The 16,659-nt window shown below is 33.1% G+C and overlaps 1 long non-coding RNA gene across 1 annotated transcript; it reads left to right on the top strand.

The window, feature by feature from the left end:
• Positions 1 to 826: 826 nt before the first annotated feature.
• On the top strand, positions 827 to 1,659 carry LOC149171671 (uncharacterized). Its single transcript, XR_016259574.1, has 2 exons — positions 827 to 1,088; positions 1,190 to 1,659. It is a non-coding gene; the product is annotated as an uncharacterized LOC149171671 (long non-coding RNA).
• Positions 1,660 to 16,659: the final 15,000 nt, after the last annotated feature.

Below are 16,659 nucleotides of genomic sequence, written 5' to 3'. Positions count from 1 at the left end.
TGAAACTCACCCTGCAACTCAATTTTTTGTTATTTTCTCTTTCTATGATCTGATACATTATGAGACCCCTCCTCTTGATTTTCTTCACCATCTTTCATTTCTAAGTTTTCATTTTTGAATTCCTGTTCTCCAGTCATGTTTCCGTTTTTGGGACTGGGAATCGTTTGCATCTGATTTTTTCTATCGGACAAACTCTTCATAATATTCTCATGTTCTTGCATTAGTCTTTCATTATCTCCCCACAACCTAGCCATTTCGTCCTTTAGTTCTTGTACTGTTTCAAAAATAATAGCATTGGTACTACATGGCTCTTCCCCTAGTTGTACCCATACTTCATGATTGGTTTCTAGAAGAGATGTTGGTCCTACTCCTATTGGGGGTCTATATGGAGTAAATCCAGTTCACCTCATGTTGGTTGTCTTTTACTTATTTCTCTGTGCACATCACAACACTATTAATTATTTGTTCCAGAGGTCTTAGTTTTGCAACCTAAGGCTCTGATACCACTTGTCATGTCTCCATAAACTTCATTAAATAAAAAAAATTAGTTATTAAAATCCATATCATTAACCTATAATGTAAATGCCAATATTGAAACATTCAACCATTAGATTTCTTACCACGGTGATTACATGAATCTCAAAGATATATGCATTAAACAACAAAATTCATTGCACTATACAAATGATTTGACTTATGTTTTAATTGCATATGGAAATGATTTAACTCTAATTCATTGCATCTGTCCTCCCAAGAAATGGCGGGAGCAGGTCTTGAGAGACTTTGGTTTGATCTCCAGTTGTCCTTCCCTCCTCGGAAACTCTGCTCCATCGACAGTCCTTCGCACCTTGAGCTCATCCGACAGTAGAGTGTAAAGCCTCATTGCTCCTGTTGTTCCATCTGTGAGGTATCATTGTATTGTGTTTAGTTTTGCAGTGCATTTGGCTTGGCCCTCCTATGGTTCGCTTATTCCATGGAAATGATACAGTTTATAAACTGCTACATTCTTGCTCCTATGGCGTGGTTGGTTGGTTCTTCCAGCGACTCTATTGCCACTACAAAATGCTCCAAACCCACGGCCCTGGCAGGTACAGGCGATCCTCTAGAGGGTTTTTCCTATATATTATTATTTTGTCTTTCTTAAATCTATGTTGGACAATGGTAACATTTTCCTTGTTTTTATTTACAGGTTTCTCTAGAGGCACCTTGTCGTTCGAGAAGGTTATACAAGGCGCTCCTCTCGGAGCTCTGTCATGGCTTTTTGACTTGCCCAATGTTATTTTTCCGGGTATGTGAAAGAGCTTCTGGAAGTGCTACAGGTGATAACTCTTAGTTAGGATAGGGTATGAATCGACTAGTTTTGTCTCTCATGCTTACCTCGTTTACCTATTGCAGGGTTTATGCCTATAGTCTTTAAGTTGTTTCACCGAGCACGGTTCTTGATAGCGTCTCTTTCTTAGCTATTTTTCTGTGTATGTGGTTAAGCTTGCCCCTCTATGGAAAGCCTCTATTGATGTAAATGTGTTACAATTATTTTATCAGAAGTTTGATATTGAGGGTTATCTTTTAGAGGGTTTTCCCGATTTTACTGTGAAGCTTTATTTGGATAAAGCTACTTGAATTTTTATCGACGACAATTTTAAAACCCTGGTTTGAACTCGTTTTCTATTTCAATACAAGTTATCATGGTTCGGTTTAAGCTTTCACTATTTTCATAAATTTCATGTAACAATTAGAATTCTGCTTAAAATATGTTTAATTTCTTGACGAGTTCTGTCTTGTATTATTGAGTTCAGTTCTGATATTAGTCCGAGGTTTGACCCGTGTTTTATCTCCACCGTGCAATATATTCTGTGTTTATTATGAGTGGTTTTGACCCGCATTTTATAATTTTTCGTTTCTTATTTGGGGCTGGCTATAAGCCGTGGAGGTTCTTATGCTCTAGAGCTCCAATTAGCTTGAGGTTAGTCTTGTATTTAGATTCCTCTAATTCGTCGAACTGCCGCAAGCCAATAAAAAAACAGTTAATGTAAATATTTTTGCTTAGGTTACTTTCTCTCAGCAATTACTCGGTTTGGGGCAGAAATGTTTGGCCCAAAGGTTTAATTCCTTGTTCTATATAGCATTACTCCAGATTGGACCAAATTTACTCGAATTTAACCAATCCTTTTAAGTTTCTCTTACCAGTTTCGTGATACCTCTGTTTAACAGTTTTAACTTTCTCTGGAAGTCTTTGCTCTCTTTATTTTCTACTTTTACTTAAAGAGTTTTCATGGTAATCACTTAAGGTTTCATGCTTCTAAGAGTTTGCTATTCTTACTACAGTTTTGTAGAGTTTTCTTTTGCTGGCTTCCCATATACATATGTATATAAAACATAGTTTACATCTTGTAGCCTTTCTTTTGCTTACTTGCCATATACATATGTATGTAAAAATACAGTTTACATCTTGTGGCTACAAGCCACACACTTATCTAAATTAAGCATTAATATTCTTCATTTTTATTTGAAACCTTAATATCATAACAAAATAAATACAGAAGTTTTAATGCTCTTCGAGTTTTGACCACTGTCGACTATTTGAAGTCACACTAATATTATATCAGATTTTCCTCCCAACCTTGAGACTTGCCTTCAGGTCCAAGCCTCTCCCCAAGCTGTTACTCATATGCAAGATATTCCTAGCAAGACCATTAGTCTTACTGGTCACGGCTATCTGGTCTTAACGAGACTTAGCCTTCATGGAATCTATGAGCACAAAAATCTACCTTCTCGTTTTCCTCTTTTCATCTTAGGTAACAATACCCTCTTGATTTATTTCCTTGCAAACCCTCTTGATTTATTTCAAATTGTCAAGGAAGTAGTTAACGATAGATAAGTGCCTACCCTAACCACTTGACATATGATTGTAATTATCAAAACATTTACCTAATGTAAAAGGTTTAATCAAAGTAATAAATTTATAAACTTAAGATAGTAATATTCAATTTCTCATTGCGATAATAAAATATTTACAATTGACGACATCACATAAGACTACAGCTAGAAATGATTGTCACACAAAGAAATGATATTTCCAAACACACAAGTGCAAGTGTTACGGACTACAATTTCGGAAGGAAAAAATATAACAATGTGAAATTGAAGTTATAAGATTAAAAGACGGGAGTGAAAATAACATTATTGCAATTTTAATCATACAACTATCATTAATAAAATAGGATAAAAATGGTATAAAATTAATTGAAATTATAAGATTAAAAGACGGGAGAGAAAATAGCATTATTGCAATTTTAATCATACGCCTATAATTAATAAAATAAGATAAAGAAGTTAATAAAATAAGATAAAGAAGTTATAAAATTAAAAGAACGGAGTGAAAATACCATTATTGCAATTTTAATCGTACACCTATTATTAGTAAAACAAGATAAAAGTATCGCCCAAAATAAACAGGGAGTGAGAATAACATTATTGCAATTTTAATCGTACTCCTATTACTAGTAAATCATGATAAAATTATCCAAAACAAGATAAAAGTATCGCCCAAAATAAACAGGGAGTGAGAATAACATTATTGCAATTTTAATCGTATTCATATTACTAGTAAATCATGGTAAAATTATCCAAAACGAGCAGTTTTCGGATAATAAATTAAACGCTGAAAATAAGCAGTTTGTCAATAAGTATTAAATGAGTAGCTTCAGTAAAATACAATAAAATTATCAGCTGAAAATAAGTGGGGAGTGAAAATAACATTACTGCAATTTTAATCGTACGTTTATTACTAGTGGAGGAGGATAAAATTATCCATTGAAATTAAATGGCTTGTCAATAAGTATTAAACTATTAAATTAATGGAGGTTGTATATGTTTACTCTTAAATTTCAAGTATTAAATGAGTGAAAGCTTTATATATCTACCACTAAATTTTAACAAGCTAGTTATCTACAAATAAATATATACAACCTAACTTATTTAATGCTCATTACCAAACTATATATTTATCGCCAGAATTATCAACCAAGTAAACCAGTTTGCAATTAAAACAAATGACACGCATTAAAAGCATGATATAGGTTTTACACTATAGCTCAAGGGTACAAGTAAATAGAATGTTACGCCTACAATGGTTGTATGAGTTACACGTCTTTTCGTTTTACTCTGGTGAGCGATTATTCACTGGGGAATGATTATTCACTGGAATGTGTAGTTGGATCGTAGCCTAAGTTACACACGTGTCAGATGGGATTTTGTAAAAAAAAATTGAAATTTTGGTTCAAAGTGTTATATAAAAAATGACAGAGGAAGAACATTTATTCACAAGAAGAAATTAACACAGTCTATCTTCCATTTTGAATTATCTATATTTTGAATTTAAAAAATAAATAATAAGCTTCATATAACAAACTCTCTGTCCGTCGTTTAGCATCATTGAAAGTAAACTAGAAGCTACTGTTTTGTTTCTATTTCACACGACTTTACATCATGTTTGTTGTACTATCACTTTTGTATACACGAAAAAGAAAGCAAGGCATCTCTTGTTGTATTGTTTTTTCAATTACCTCCAAATTATAATCCTTAAATTGTGAAATAAACGAAATCATATAATGAACTGACCAAATGCAATTACCTATATTATTTTTATTTATTTTCCAGTGCATACTTGCAAATTGTTTGAGCTTCCACCTAACTTTTAGCCATGGCACGATCTTCTCCTCAATAATTAAAACAAGGAAGTTGTTTGAACTTCCCATTTGACCCGCTTTGGATGTTTGTTTTCGTCAACGGATTAAAAGACAACGAATACCCTATATTCCAGGAAGCATGTGTATGTATTGACGTGGAAGTAACGCAATGTTCTGCAGCTGCCTCCGTCATACATCTCGCCTCCCATTAAATTTCACTAACAATAAGCAAGTTTCATTAATATATTAGGAAAAGAGACAAAAAGCACGTAAATTCCAAGCAACTCGCTGGCATCCAGCAAATCATTGCCAGAGGACGTATACGGTATATGCCTTCCCGTGTGCATATAAAACCACCACCCAATCACTTCCCATTTCAATGCGGTTAGAGAGGTCCCTCTGCCACGAGAGGAAACTCTAGCAGCAGCTATTTCAGTCTCCTGATCATAGTTTCAACTTTCCACTAGGCTAAAAGATCTCATACACTAGTTCTTGATCTCGAATCATGGGAGCTGCTTCGAAGAAAATGGCCAATCTTGGTGAAATTGCAATTGCAGTACTGATATTGGTAGTAATGGCTGCAACCGTGCCGCAGGCAGAGGGAAATGGTGATCAGAAGGTTGCAATAAGTCAGTTTCTTGCAGACAAATCCAAAAGCGTGAAATGCAGCCACAATAACAGAATATGTCAGAAGGCGGCGCTCTACAGTAAAGGCTCTGTGAAGTCACTCTGTTGCAAACACCGCTGTGTGAACGAATTGACAGACCGCTACAACTGCGGGACCTGTGGCAACGTCTGTGGCTTCGGACATGCGTGCTGTAACGGGAAATGCCACAATGTCGCCTACGATCGAGAAAACTGTGGGAGATGCGGTGTCACCTGCAGCTACAAGGATAAATGTATATATGGAATGTGCTCTTATGCTTGACCAATCTGTTTTCCTTTCTTTCTTATGATCAGTTGCAGTATGATCAGCAATTTACACACTTGTTTTGTTGACAGTGTAGGCAATATATAGATTTCGATTTTTAAGATCTCTGTCAGGCATTAATGCTGTAGTGAAATAAATCCCTGCTTATAAAAGCACTCTGGACGCTTCTCTTCTTGTAAGTCCAGATTGCATGAGCATGATACTTGTCATCAAATACAAACTTGGCTTTCAAGCATGACGTTCTATGATTGAATTTTGAATACATTCCAAGTTCTCCTTCTCAATCGTTTAGTCTGATATTCATTCCCAATATAACATGTCATATTAAACTGTTTACAAATATCGGTGATTGTATAAAATTTTGTCTAGAGTGCCCATGAGAGCGGAGGATGATATCTGTTGTGGAGATCTCATATAGAATACACAAAATATCGTGGTTTGTATGCAAGTTTTGGTAGGGTTTGGGTTGGAGAGTGGCATGAGGGCAGAGCTCGGGATTCATCTTCATGATATGCTTTGGCCGGCTAGTGCAATGCATGTGCAACGTATAATAAGTTGTACTGAAAGCCAGGATAATGCATATGAGAATTGGAAACGAGGAGCTTAAAAGTCAACAGCAAAAATCAAAGTATCTTCACATATCGACAGAATTTCAATATATTATGTGGCACTTGTCCGATTTTTAATATCTAATGGTGTCAGACTAGTGATTTTGCATTGGAAGCTGTTTCAATATTTTATGTCGCAACTTGTGCAATTTTAATATTTAATGGTTTTAAATGAGAGAGTATTATTTTGACTTGGATTGTAAGTAGCATATAGATAATTTGAAAGTCATAGTTTAATTTTCTTTTTAAGTTTAGAGATAAGAGGCAAATTCAACCATAATTGTAGTTTAATTGGGTTATTTTTCCATTTTTTTTCGCTTTGGGATTAGGTTTTTGGATTTAACTCGGATTAGAAATTGGAAATATTTTAATGGTCTGTTCTTTAGTAGGTTTAATTCAAATACTTTATAAGTTTTCTAATGGATTGAATTCATTTTTAAATTTTAAATTTTACTTTTAATGATGAAATATTGTATTTTCATCCTAAAATAGAATAGTGTTATAAAATTCCAAATTCTAAATGCCATAATTAATATCGTATCAAATTAAGATTCATAATTTATTTTATTATTAAAATAAAATATAATTCTTTATTTTATTATAGGTAAATTTATATATTTATAAATAATTTTAATAATTTATGGATAACTATAAAATTATAGTTAATGGTTAATTTCCTACTTATTTTTAAGTAAATAATTTTCTTTTAACGTATATTATTAAAAGTTATTTGGTTAAATTTATTTTTTAATATGTTACTAAAAGTTAGATATTTTTAATTTTAATGTTATAAAGTTAAAAAAAAAAAATTAGTATTAGTTAAAAATATTAGAGATTTATTTTATAGTGTGTTTTCATCATTTAAATTTAATAATCAATAACTATTAAGTGGATGGTGGGTATTAAATTTTCATAGAATATTTTAGAATATTTTTAATAGTATACACAAATGAAAGGTCGAATTTTATATCAAAAATAGTTATGTCATTTTTTCCTCATTAATTAAAAAGTGGTTATATGAAGTAAATTATAGTTATTTGGGCATGTGGTAGATAAGCCATGATATTGTCACATGGTATTGTAACAAAGCCTACTTACAAATTAAGAATCTTTATGATAAAGTTTGACTAAATTTTGGATGAAAATAATTGTGTTCCATGTTTTTTCAAATATATATATGTTTAACTTAGATGTTAATTTTTCTAATTCTGATAATAATAATAAAGTTATAACTTAGTTAGCTTTTGTGATTTTTTTAATTCTAGTAATGTGAGATTTATTATGGAGTAAGTGTTTTGAGGTGTAATATGGGTTGATGCCTATTATCATAGCCATTTAATTTATATGGGTGTGCTAGTTATATTTTTTTATGCTGCAATATATTGTAATTAGTTTTTTATCGATAAAATTAATTTTTAATTAATTATGTTAAATAAAACACATGTATTCTAGTTTTATAAAAAATCCCATATATGTGTGAGTGTGTGAAAGTGGAAAAATCCATTGTAACAAAATATTCAATTATTTGTAACAAAATTCATTGATTGTCACATAATGTTACTAAGGGGAAACCCATACCACCTAGAATTATTGCTTATGGGATTTTACTCTTGCAAGATGTTTGGGGGTCTTCGACCATTAACGTGTTTCCTTACATTTGAGGAAGACTACCTCTTAGCCAAACAAAAGAATATTCCAAGCCCATGAATACATACATATACATATATCTATGTTTGCGTTTGTGTCAGTTGAGATTTTCTTAGATGGTTGAGCATAATGATTATTATCCTACCCAAAGAGGTAGGATTATTATGATGATGTCTTGATTTTTGATGTCTACACTCTAAAGTGAGTGAATAACTCTATGATGTTTATGTTAGAAATTACAACAAATTATCATTAAATGTATTGATGTAATTAGTAAAATTGAGTTACCGTTTAGTCGGTTTTGTAACTATAGGAAGTTATGTAACGAAATAGTCCATATTAGATTGTTGATTGCTCGAGAGGCTTGATGTAATGTTTGGAGTCATTTTTTGACCTAGAACAATAAAAATTCCAATTCCTTTCTCTGTGGAGGTTTCCTTTACAAACTATCGAGGTTTTACCATGTAATTTTCTTTGTGTCTCCTGTTGTGTCTTTAGTTTCTATTTATTGTATATTTATTTCTTATTTTTACGGGCTTGAAAGCCAACACGTGGTATTAGAGCTTGGTTGTCAGCGTCTTGAGGAGTCTATCTACTTACCATGATGTCGATTTAAGGTGGAGCCAAAAATTAAAGAGAACCATCATTGATTGAAGCTAGCGATTAGAGAGAACTGTCGCTGATTGAAATGAGAGATCGTAGCTTGAATAATCAGGCAGAAAGAGATCGAGAATAAGGGAGACACCCATATAAGAACAACTAAAAATCAAGCCACCAAAAGTCAACTAAGCTGTTGACCTGTGCAGAAGAAAGTTTGGAGCGGAGGAGGACTCCCTCGTAGGAATTAGGAAGTATTATTCATATATGTTGATGAGCCTAAGTAGAGACACATTCTTCGAGTAAGATTAAGTTAGATGCATTCTTCGATAAAATCGAGTGCCAATCTGGAGTGACAACCCTGCTACTGCCATTGATTGAAAAAATAATGTCGAGCACCAATCTAGAGAGATAGACCCGTTGTTGCCACTGAATGAATAAAGGAAGTGAGCCACGCTAAGAAAGAGTTATACAATTTTTAAATATATGGAAATGGGCCGACGTAGTCACTAAAAGAAGTGGATTTATTTTTGAAACCCTAGCCTTGGATTGCACAAAGAACATGTATCTTTGATATTGTTTACAAAAAAAAATGGTTGAAGAATTGTTGTGAACAAAAAGTGAGATTGAAGTAGCGTTGCTAAAGGAAAAGTTCTAGGTTTGAATTTCTGTAGAACGGAAGGGGAAGTACTGTTTTCCTCTTTAAGAAGAAAAATTATTTGGAAATTCTAAAAAAACAAGAAGCATTTGAAAACACTAGCTGAAAGCAAAAATCAAAAGAAACCTTAGTGAAAGTAACCAGAAGAAAAAATCCAACATAATTTTTTGAAGGAACTCAGTCATTAATAAAGGAATATTTTTTTTTAAAAGATCCCATGTAGGAATAAATGGCTAAAATGACTAATTCAAAGTTTGAGATGGAGAAGTTCACCTGTAAGAATTTTGCATTGCGGAAACTAAAGGTACGAGATTTGCTGGTGTAACAGGGGTTGCACAAAGCATTAGATTGGGTTAAAAAGAAACCTGCTAGCATGACAAATTTATATTGGGAGGTCCAAGCTCTAAGTATTATCAAGTTGTGCCTTGCAGATGAAGTTCTCCTCAATATTGTTGAAGAAACCGCAGCAATAGGTTTGTGGGTAAAATTGGAAACGTTGTGTATGACCAAATCTTTAACTAACATAATTTATTTGAAGAGGAAGTTGTATAGCCTTTGGATGAAGGAGGGTACTAAAATTATAAAACACTTAAATTTATTTAATACACTTATTTTCCATTTGTCGGATATGAATGTTAATTTTGTAGAAGAAGATAAGGCTATTACCTTGTTATGTTCCTTGCCCGAGTCTTGGGATCACTTTCTAACTTGTATTAGTTTGAGCACAACCAAAACTTTAGAATTTGATTATGTTGTGGGAGATTTGTTATGTGTACAAGTACGAAGGAAGTCTAGCATTGAAACATCTGCGCTAGAAGCCATGGTAGCCAGAGGCTAGTCCAAGGAAAGAGGGGAGAAAGCAAGAAGTTCTTCCAGATCAAAATCAAAAGGTAAGAAGTGTAAAGTCAAATGTTGGTATTGTAACAAAATAGGGCCTCTCAGGAAAGATTGTCGGAAAATAAAGGAGTCCATTGAAAACCCAAAGAAGGAAGAAAATCAAGTTGAGTCAGGTATGATTGATGAGGTTTTATCTGCTGAATTAGGTATGACAGATGAAGCTATGTCTGCCTGCAATGTTTCTTGGCATTATGAAAATTGGTTGTTAGATTTTGGTGCTTCTCAACACATGAATCGACACAGAAATTGGTTCACTTCATATCAAGTTGTTAATGGTAGTTCTGTGTTCATGGGTAATAATGTATCTTGACAAATTTTTGGGATGGGAAATGTCAGAATTAAAATGTGTCATGATACAATTAGAACACTGATTGATGTTAGACATGTACATGAATTGAGAACTAATTTGATTTCTTGGGAGTATTGGACTCAGAAGATTACGAGTTCACGGGTAAAAATGAAGAACTAAAAGTTTCAAAGGGCACTCTGGTTGTTATGAAGGCAGGGAAGACCATAAATATTTACAGACTCAAAAAAAGTACTCAGGTCAGGGAGGCAACGATTGTATCTAAGAAGGAAGAAGAAGATACTCACCTATGGAATCAACAGCTGGGTCACATGAGTGAGAAGCGCCTTTAGGTACTAATGAATCACAAATTATTTCCTAATTTGAAATCCTTGAGTTTGGATTTTTGAAAACATTGTGTATATGGAAAACAATGTAAACATAAATTTAAAACAGGTAGTTTTAATAGTAAAGGAATTTTGGACAATATTCATTCTGATCTTTGAGGACCATCTCCTACTATATCTTATGGAGGTGCATTATACTTCTTAACGTGTATTAATGATTACTCCAGGAAATTCTGGGTCTATATGTTGAAAATAGAAGCTGATGTATTTAATATTTTTAAACAATTTCAAGCTATGGTAGAAAAGAAAACAGGAAAATCAATTAAATGTTTAAGAACTGATAATGGTGGTAAATTTATTTTGTTAGAATTTGAACAATATTGCAAGGATGAAGGGATTGTTAGACATAACACTGTTATCTATACTCCTCAACAAAATGGCGTTGTTGAACGCATGAATCAGACTCTTATGGAAAGAGCCAGAAGCATGATCTACAATGTTAACCTGCAGAAGGAGTTGTGGGAAGAATCAATATCTATTGCTCGTTATTTGGTAAATAGATCACCTTCAGTTGCCATTAATTGTAAAATTCCTGAATACGTTTAGTCGGGCCAATCCTTTGATTGTTCACATTTAAGAATTTTTTGTTGTGATGCCTATGCTGTTATCCCAAAGAACCAACATTCAATGTTAGTCCCAAAAGAAAAATGTTACGTATTTGTTGGGTATGACTATGTGGTGAAAGGATACAGTTTGTGGGATCCTTATTAACGTAAGATAGTTATTAGTAGAGATGTAACATTTGATGAATCTTCTCTTCTAAAATTCTATGTTGGAAAAGTTGAATAGAAACAAGTATCATCAAATCAACAAATTCAGTTGGAGACTCAACCTTTTTCAAAAAGTCAGAAATAAGAAGAGCCTTTTGAATAAAATGAAGATTCAAAGGAAACTGTAAAAGTTCAGGAACCAGTTCAACAACTAATCACTCTAAGGAGGTCTACAAGGGAAAGAAGAGCACCCAACAGGTATGAATATTTTGCTTCATCTATTGAATTGATTACTGAAGATGGGGAACCTTCTTGTTCTTAAGAAGCAATGGATGATGCAGATAGTGAAAAATTGAAAAAGGTTATGGACAAAAAAATGGATTCCTTAGCTAGGAAGAAAACCTATGATCTTATAGAACTTCCTGAAGGGAGAAGTGTTGTTAGATGCAAATGGGTCTTCAAATTGAAGTGAAATGTTGATGGAAGCATCTAAAGGTATAAGGAAAAGCTGGTACAAAAAAGGTATTCTCAGGTTCAAGGTATTGACTTTCATGAGATCTTTTCACCAGTCGTAAAACTTGTTTCTATTTAAATTTTGTTAGCATTAACTGCATTACTTGAACTTGAGTTAGAATGGTTAGATGTTAAAACAACTTTTCTTCATGAAGATTTGGATGAAGAGATTTATGTGGAACAACTAGAAGGTTTTCTACAAAGTCACAACAATATATTAGTTTGCAAGATCAGGAAATCATTGTATGGCTTGAGGGAGACTCCTAGGGAGTGGTACAAGAAGTTTCACTCCTTCATGGCGAGCCAAAACTTCACTAGAAGTGATTATGATAATTGTGTGTACTTTAAGAGTTTCAATGTCATATTCATTATCTTGATATTTTATGTTGACGATATGCTTATTGCAAGCAAAAGCATGGAAGAGATCAAGAAGTTAAAGGCTTAACTTTCTAGGACATTTGATATAAAGGATCTTGGAGATGCAAAACATATCTTGGACATGGAGATACACAGAGACATAAAAAATGGAAATCTCTGGTTATCACAGTAGAAGTATGTGGATAAAGTACTTGCAAAGTTCAGTATGGACAATGTGATACTTTTCATTGTTCCTTTAGCTTCCCATTTTAAGATTTCTTTGGGTTTGATTCCTAGAACTGATGAAGAAAATAAGTATATGTCTCGTGTTCCATATGAAAATGTGGTTGGAAACTTAATGTATGCAATGGTATCTACAAGACTTGACATTTCACATGTAGTTGGAGTTGTCAGCACATTCATGGAAAATGTGGGTGAAGAATATTGGCGAGCAGTAAAATGGGTGCTTCAGTATTTAAGAGGCACACGTGACCATTGTATCATCTTTAAAGGTAGTGAAGGTTCAGTCTGTAGATATGTGGATGCTGATTATGCATGTGATTTCGACAAGAGGAGATCGACTATAGGATATGTCTTTACTCTTGCGGGTGGAGAAATTAGCTAGATGTCAAAGCTTCAAGAAACAATTGCTTTGTCCACTATTGAAGTAGAGTATATAGTTGATTCACACTAAACAGGAAATTTGGTTAAAAGGTCTACTTGATGAGCTTGGAAGGATGCAGGAGAAAGTGAATGTATTTTGTGAACGTTAGAGTGTTATTCATTTGGCTACAAATTCAGCTTATGAAAGCAATAGTAAGCACATTGATGTTAGATACCATTTTGTAATACATGTGATAAATGGCGGAAAAGTAGCCCTCAAGAAGGTCCATACACAACGGAATCGTGCATACATATTCACGAAGCCAGTTTTAGTAGAGAAGCTGCAATGGTGTTTGGCTTCTCTTGGCTTATAGAAAAAGTGATGATTGGGCAAGGGCAAGGGATTAGGAAAAATTTTGTCAAGGTGGAGATTGTTAGAAATGGGAACAAATTATCATTAAATGTATCGATGTAATTAGTAAAACTAAGTTACTGCTCAGTCAGTTTTGTAACTATAGGAAGTTACGTAATGAAATTGTCCATATTAAATTGGTGATTTCCCAAGAGGCTTGATGTAATGTTTGGAGGGTTATTTTTTGACTTGGAGCAATAAGAATTCCAATCCCTTTCCTTGTGGAAATTTCCTTGACACGCTGTCAAGATTTTACTATGTAATTTTCTTTGTGTATCTTTTTATTTGTTCAGATATTTCTTTCTTATTTTTACGAGCTTGAAAATAAACAATTCAACCTATTTCTTTTTTTCTAAATAAGTCTATCCTTTAACCAAAAATAATAATTTTTAAGACATAATCCAGATTTTATATACATGTGGTAATTTAAAAATATCTTCTATAAGATATAATCCAATAAGTAAAATTTATTTAAAAAAATATATAAATAACTACTAGTGTCTCTCACCTTATTCAACCGAATGATTGAGAGCCCCTTGTAAGTCAAACTATAGATACATTATTTGGTTGTTCGGAAATCCTGCTATGGAGATGCTCCAACAATGGAACCACTCTCTAAAGGAGAGATCCGGTGTTCCACAGTGTCAACCCCATGATATGATTGACTCAAACCAATTATGCTAAATACACAATACTTTGTTGTTTTCCAGCTGACTTCAATTGAAATGATGTTCATTGTTGACCTGATACGGAAAATCAACGATATATTTAACTGCCCATTGTAAAAAAAATATGGGAACACTTTACTCTGCTAGGTGGGGAATTGTACCATATACTGTGACACGCAAAACAATCATGAATAAAGTTGTGTTCGGAATACATTACTTTTTTAGAAGATTCAGTTTAGTGTTTCATATAAGCGGATATAAGCAAAAATGTGGTGTTTTGGTTCAAAAAGGCATGAAAAATATTTTATATTTTATAAATTAAAATAGTGAAAATTAATAATTAATTATATTGATTTTTTTATTTTTATTTTTAATATTTAAATTGATAAGAGTCAAGTTTTACTAGCGTAACTAGTTGAGGATGGGCTTCGTTAGCAGGGCTACCTAAGATTAAACCTCACAAGGGGTGGTAGTGCCCTATGATAAGGGAGGAGACATGCTAAAAAAATTGAACCGACTTAGGGCTAGTGTAGCCCAGGCCGGGTGCGATCCTCGGGTAAGTCTGACAAATTAGATTCCCCTAGGTGACAACTCCTCAAGCCACAGCTTAAGCCTGGAGGATCACATACAACTTGACAAATAAAAAAAAATATTTAAATCGATAAGAGATGATTATTAATAATATATAAATATGAGGAGAGAGGGATTCTGATATATATTTATTGTGACACACATAGCACTCATGAATAAGGTTTGGTTGGAGAACATTGCATTTTGAAAGAAGACTTTGGATTCTTAGGATATTCATTTTAGTGTTTTGGGAAAGAAGATGTAATGGTATTTTGATCAAAAAGGCAGGAAAAATATTATAAATTTTATAAATTAAAATATTGAAATTTAAAATTATTTCGAGTGAAATTTCTATTTTAGTTATTTTTAATATTTAAAATGATAAGAGTTATGATTATTAATAATACATAAATTTTAAGGGTGGGAGGTCCAAAGGTTTAGTTTTTGTTGGGAGGAAATAAAGAAATAAATTTTAATTAGGGTATGAGATTTTTTTGTTAAATAATGCATTGTATCGAAGCCTATTTAAATATATCTTCCTTACTTGTGCTTGAAGACTCAATGTTTGTTCTTCATTCTATTATTTTGAATATCCTCCCTTATGAAAATACACAATGGAATATTTTAAAGAAGATGCAAAGTGTTACCCCATATTCCACAATTTCAAAAATTTTCCATAATGGATCTAGAATTTCAAAATAACCATAAAACTCTTTTTCTTGTAGGCTAGACCCATGTGGGATTTGAATCGGTGACCTATCACAAGGAGTGCCTTAATAGTGCACCCATTCATTGTCAATCCAAAGCCTCCTAGACTAAAGTAGCCATAAAACTCAATTCTAGTAATGCTCTTGTAGTAAAAAAATTCCAATTTTAATTAAATATGTGTTACATTCTAAAAGCCAATAATATTGATTCAGATGTTATGGATAACTAGGGGTTTCATTTGAAACTAAGTGAATTATGTATCAATAGGAAATGCACATTTTCTATCCTCCTTGATCAATAGGAATGAGAATCTTTATTATAATTTCTTTTAAGGCCAAATTTTCTCATAAGGGAAAGTGAAATGTGGCAAGAGAAAAGGATTTAATGCATGCAAGGGCATAGTTTTATCTACATTTCATATGAGGACCCCCTCATCACTTCATCATCCCTATGAGTGCAAGGAGTAAAATTAGTGGATGGTTAATGAGGCTTTGTGTGAATCAATCTCACTCATGTCGAATCCAATTTAGTTATGGAGGCGATTTCAATTATGGGGCAGAGGTTATTTTGATGTGCTTGGAGAGTGGAAGGAGAGGCATATGTCCTTTCCACCTCTTGGAATTGTTCTCGATTGGGGTAATCTAGTGAGGATTTGTATTTTGTTGGTTTGAAAGAAGAAGGAAATTGAATTGGGGTCATGTTGCATTATGAATGCAATTGGTATGACATCTCTAAATATTGGTATGGCCTTGGTTTTATGGATTTACAACATGAGGAGTGGGTTATATAAGGGATAGCATTATTTGGTTTTTGTATGGTGGATATTTATTAGAAATAATTCACTTAAATGAATGTGATGTGTAGGAGTGTCAAAAAGAGAATCGAAATTGCTTTTTTTGAGAAGTTATTTGTGGTAAGTGGAGCATACTCCACTAAGCTCATGAATTTGTTTAGTGCAAGAAGTAGATGATCTTTCCTAAATTTGATGTATCTAGAGTTTTTCTATTCATCGCATAATTGGGTTTTCTCTTTTACTTAGTTTCAACATCGTAGGACTTAGAGTATTAAGTTGTGGAGATTGCAAGGAGAGATGAAGATATTTGTTTTGGGCCGAAACGTTTTTATGTCACATTGTTGATTGCAAGGAGAGTTGAAATTCTAAGATATGACATTTGAGTTATTCATCTTTTAAATTCTGCAAGGGAGTAAGTGGAGTATCTCACAAGCCCCCTACCTAACATATGTACCATTCTATTTGTGGTGAAACTTTGTGTGACTAGATTATTTAGGCATATATGGTAAGCACATGACTACTTTCATATATTCTGTGGATAAAAAAATGTCAATTTTTTTGTTGTTTTGAGTTAAATCATGCTTTTTCGTATTGGTCCCTAGGGCA

This window comes from Pinus tabuliformis, chromosome 4_2, assembly GCF_031772625.1.
Source record: "Pinus tabuliformis cultivar Carrire ecotype Pingquan chromosome 4_2, CPIR1, whole genome shotgun sequence".
NCBI lineage: Eukaryota > Viridiplantae > Streptophyta > Pinopsida > Pinales > Pinaceae > Pinus > Pinus tabuliformis.
The sequence above is the reverse complement of the archived record's forward strand: the minus strand, read 5'-3'. Positions and strand labels throughout refer to the sequence as shown.